We start from the raw sequence: 5,152 nt of genomic DNA, 5'->3' as shown, positions 1-5,152 counted from the left end.
CCTCGGCCATCCGGCGCCCAGCAGCTCCCAGGGCCAGGCACCGGCCTCCCCCTCCGGCCGCCCCTGGGGCCGGGGGTGGCTCGGACTCGGCGCCCCCAACGTGTCGTCCCGTCCCCCCCCGCCCCGCACCGCCGAACATTCGCTGCAGCCGAGGGCTTGCCGCTCGACGCCTACCCCACCCGCCCAGCCCCCCGCTGCGGCCCGGCGCTGCCCCGGCCGCTGCGCCCCGCCTCTCATCGCTCCCCCCACCCGGCAACCGGCCGCCGGGCACGGCAAGTCCCAGGGCAGGGAACAGGTGCTGCCGGGACCCCGTGCTGGCTGCCGGCTTCCCGGGGCTGCCCCGGGCACGGACAGGTCGCCCCCCCGCCCCGGCGAATGTTCACCGAACCGGCTGCCGGCTGCCTTCGAGCACCCCCCGCCCCCCGCCACTATCGTCCCCCCCCGCCCCCCCTCCGCCTCCGCTGCCGCTTCTCCCCGCACCGCCTCCACTGCCTCCCCCCGCCGCCGGCGAACGAGTCGGCGGATCCGTAGGGTGCCGGGAGCCCGAACGGCGAGCGGCTCCGGCTGCTGCCGGGACCGGGGGGATTCGAGCCGGTCCGGCCGCGGCCGGGACCCCGTGCCGGAAGCCGGCATCCCGGGACGGCCCCGGGACGGCCCCGGTCGCCGGCCGGGTGACGTTCAGCGAAGCGGCTGCCGCCAGTCTTTGGGCCTCCCCCGTGCCGGGGCCGCGGGGATTCGAGCCGGTCCGGCCGCGGCCGGGATCCCGGGCCGGACGATGGCTTCCCGGGCCGGTCCCGGTCGCCTCCCGGGTGACGTTCACCGAAGCGGCTGCCGGCTGTCTTCGAGCCCCCCCCCCCCCTCCGCCTCCGCTGCCGCTTCTCCCCGCACCCCCTCCACTGCCTCCCCCCGCCGCCGGCGAACGAGTCGCCGGATCTGTAGGGTGCCGGGAGCCCGAACGGCGAGCGGCTCCGGCTGCTGCCGGGACCGCGGGGATTCGAGCCGCTCCGGCCGCGGCCGGGACCCCGTGCCGGAAGCCGGCATCCCCGGACGGCCCCGGGACGGCCCCGGTCGCCGGCCGGGTGACGTTCACCGAAGCGGCTGCCGGCTGTCTTCGAGCCCCCCCCCCCCTCCGCCTCCGCTGCCGCTTCTCCCCGCACCCCCTCCACTGCCTCCCCCCGCCGCCGGCGAACGAGTCGCCGGATCTGTAGGGTGCCGGGAGCCCGAACGGCGAGCGGCTCCGGCTGCTGCCGGGACCGCGGGGATTCGAGCCGCTCCGGCCGCGGCCGGGACCCCGTGCCGGAAGCCGGCATCCCCGGACGGCCCCGGGACGGCCCCGGTCGCCGGCCGGGTGACGTTCACCGAAGCGGCTGCCGGCTGTCTTCGAGCCCCCCCCCCCTCCGCCTCCGCTGCCGCTTCTGCCCGCACCCCCTCCACTGCCCTCCCCCCGCCGCCGGCGAACGAGTCGGCGGATCCGTAGGGTGCCGGGAGCCCGAACGGCGAGCGGCTCCGGCTGCTGCCGGGACCGCGGGGATTCGAGCCGGTCCGGCCGCGGCCGGGACCCCGTGCCGGAAGCCGGCATCCCGGGACGGCCCCGGGACGGCCCCGGTCGCCGGCCGGGTGACGTTCAGCGAAGCGGCTGCCGCCAGTCTTTGGGCCTCCCCCGTGCCGGGGCCGCGGGGCTTCGAGCCGGTCCGGCCGCGGCCGGGATCCGGGGCCGGACGATGGCTTCCCGGGCCGGTCCCGGTCGCCTCCCGGGTGACGTTCACCGAAGCGGCTGCCGGCTGTCTTCGAGCCCCCCCCCCCCCTCCGCCTCCGCGGCCGCTTCTGCCCGCACCCCCTCCACTGCCTCCCCCCGCCGCCCGCGAACGAGTCGCCGGATCTGTAGGGTGCCGGGAGCCCGAACGGCGAGCGGCTCCGGCTGCTGCCGGGACCGCGGGGATTCGAGCCGGTCCGGCCGCGGCCGGGACCCCCGTGCCGGAAGCCGGCATCCCCGGACGGCCCCGGGACGGCCCCGGTCGCCGGCCGGGTGACGTTCACCGAAGCGGCTGCCGGCTGTCTTCGAGCCCCCCCCCCCCTCCGCCTCCGCTGCCGCTTCTCCCCGCACCCCCTCCACTGCCTCCCCCCGCCGCCGGCGAACGAGTCGGCGGATCCATACCGTCCCGAGAGCCCGAGGCGGCGGCACCCAGTGCGGGTCCGGCCGAGGCCGGGACCCCGTGCCTGTCGCAGGCTTCCCGGGACGGCCCCGGAACGGCCGCGGTCGCCGGCCGGGTGACGTTCTCCGAAGCGGCTGCCGGCTGTCTTCGAGCCCCCCCCCCCCCTCCGCCTCCGCTGCCGCTTCTGCCCGCACCTCCTTCACTGCCTCCCCCCGCCGCCGGCGAACGAGTCGCCGGATCCGTAGGGTGCCGGGAGCCCGAACGGCGAGCGGCTCCGGCTGCTGCCGGGACCGCGGGGATTCGAGCCGCTCCGGCCGCGGCCGGGACCCCGTGCCGGATGCCGGCATCCCGGGACGGCCCCGGGACGGCCCCGGTCGCCGGCCGGGTGACGTTCAGCGAAGCGGCTGCCGCCAGTCTTTGGGCCTCCCCCGTGCCGGGGCCGCGGGGCTTCGAGTCGGTCCGGCCGCGGCTGGGACCCCGTGCCTGTCGCAGGCTTCCCGGGACGGCCCCGGAACGGCCGCGGTCGCCGGCCGGGTGACGTTCACCGAGGCGACTGCCGGCTGTCTTCGAGCCCCCCCCCCCCCTGCCGGAGCCGCGGGGATACGAGCCGGTCCGGCCGCGGCCGGGACCCCCGTGCCGGAAGCCGGCATCCCGGGACGGCCCCGGGACGGCCCCGATCGCCTCCTGGGTGACGTTCACCGAAGCGGCTGCCGGCTGTCTTCGAGCCCCCCCCCCTCCGCCTCCGCTGCCGCTTCTCCCCGCACCCCCTCCACTGCCTCCCCCCGCCGCCCGCGAACGAGTCGCCGGATCTGTAGGGGGCCGGGAGCCCGAGGCGGCGAGCGGCTCCGGCTGCTGCCGGGACCGCGAGGCTTCGAGCCGGTCCGGCCGCGGCCGGGATCTCGTGCCGAACGTCGTCTTCCCGGGACGGTCCCGGGAGGGCCCCAGTCTCCTCCCGGGTGACGTTCACCGAAGCGGCTGCCGGCTGTCTTCGAGCCCCCACCCCTGCCGTGGCCGCGGGGATTCGCCCCGGTCCGGCAGCTGACGGTTCCCTGTGTCGGACGCCGGCTTCCCGGGACTGCCCCGGGACAGCCCCGGTCGCCTCCCGGGTGACGTTCACCGAAGCTGCTGCCGCCTGTCTTTGTCCCCCCCCCCCCCGTGCTCTCCCTCAGGCGGGAGGTAGACGTGCTCTCCCTCGGCGAGTAGACGTGCTCTCCCTCGGCGAGTAGACGTGCTCTCCCTCGGCGAGTAGACGTGCTCTCCCTCGGCGAGTAGACGTGCTCTCCCTCGGCGAGTAGACGTGCTCTCCCTGGGCGAGTAGACGTGCTCTCCCTGGGCGAGTAGACGTGCTCTCCCTGGGCGAGTAGACGTGCTCTCCCTGGGCGAGTAGACGTGCTCTCCCTCGGCGAGTAGACGTGCTCTCCCTGGGCGAGTAGACGTGCTCTCCCTGGGCGAGTAGACGTGCTCTCCCTGGGCGAGTAGACGTGCTCTCCCTGGGCGAGTAGACGTGCTCTCCCTGGGCGAGTAGACGTGCTCTCCCTGGGCGAGTAGACGTGCTCTCCCTGGGCGAGTAGACGTGCTCTCCCTGGGCGAGTAGACGTGCTCTCCCTGGGCGAGTAGACGTGCTCTCCCTGGGCGAGTAGACGTGCTCTCCCTCGGCGAGTAGACGTGCTCTCCCTCGGCGAGTAGACGTGCTCTCCGCGGAGATCGCGCTTGTCGCCAAGGGGTCGCTGTTGCGCTCTGCCTCCGCCTACGTCATCGTACAAGCCGGCGTGATTTCTGCGACCTGCCGCTGGGCGGAGGTCGGCTGGTTGTGCGCTCGCGGAGCTGACGGCCCTCCAGTTCCGTATATGAGGGAACAAGCGACGCCGAGCACTCCCAGGGCAGCGCTGCCGAGCGGCTGCTCCAAGCCACCCGCCAGGCGGCTGGGCAGGGGTCCGTCTGGCTTCTCGGTGGCTTTCGCCCGGGTCAGAGAGGGGACCCGCGGGGCCGAACAAAGGCGCGGCGGTTTGGAGCGGCCGCTGGCGCACCCTCAGCGGTGTTGGATGGGTTTCGCTCGTCCGTGAGCCGGAGCCCAGCCCGGGCTCGGCAACGAAAGCGGGGAAAAGAAAAAAAGTTGACGAGTGGCTGGCGCCGGCCACTGCCGAAGTGTGGAACCCCCGAAGCGAAGTTTGCCCGGTGGGGCACGGGGGCAGAGAAAGCCGGGGAGATGTGGTGCCGGCGTCGGTCCCACCAAGAATGGAAAGCAAGCCCGTCCAGGCACGGCGAGAGAGAGCCCGGTAAGGGGCAGAGAGAGTTCCCAGCACTGGACCCTCTTCACGGGGGTTCCCCCCCATGGCCAAAGCCGCAGCCCGCGGGGGCACGGCATCTAAGGGAAAAGCCAGCGGCGGTGACTGGCCACTCGTACGCTATGGAGCCCGGCATGGGGGGAGGAGGGCAAGCCGGTGCCCCAGCACGGCTTCCTCCTGGCTCCAGAGGGGCGCCCCGTGATGGAGATGTAACTCGGTGCAGCTTGAGGGAAAATGCAAGCCCACATTTCGGGGAGGCAGAGGTGCCCTGTGAGCCGGTGCGGCCCGGTGCAGCTTGCCCCCCCCCATCTCTGGAGGGCGCCCCGTTTGCTCCTCCGGCGTGTTGCCCGCACGCCGAGCCCCGTGCCTGCTGGCTGCTCCCGAGGGCGGTGGCGGGTGCGCGTGGCTGTGTCTGTCCCAGAAGAGCGAGGCCGTGGGGCCTCCGCTGGCTTCCTTTCCTTCTGTCCTTGTTGATCGATGAGGCCTTTCGGGTCGCGTCGGAAAGGGCCCCCGGCCGGCAGGGCAAGGGCGGTCTTCCTTTCCACTTCGCTTCCCGTCGCGTGTGAGGTGTCGTCCTCGTTCCCCCAGCCCCGAGCGGCTCGAGCGGGGGGGAGCCGTGGCGTTAGCGGCCCGGCGCGTGCCTTGCCGCATCCTCCCCTTTCCACCTCCCCCCCGGCGCTGGGGCAGGGTTCGGGGACCGGTCTACCGCAACCG

Source organism: Melanerpes formicivorus, unplaced genomic scaffold, assembly GCF_026170545.1.
Source record: "Melanerpes formicivorus ecotype bairdi unplaced genomic scaffold, bMelFor1.0.p_v2 SCAF_920, whole genome shotgun sequence".
Classification (NCBI taxonomy): Eukaryota; Metazoa; Chordata; class Aves; order Piciformes; family Picidae; genus Melanerpes; species Melanerpes formicivorus.
The sequence above is the reverse complement of the archived record's forward strand: the minus strand, read 5'-3'. Positions refer to the sequence as shown.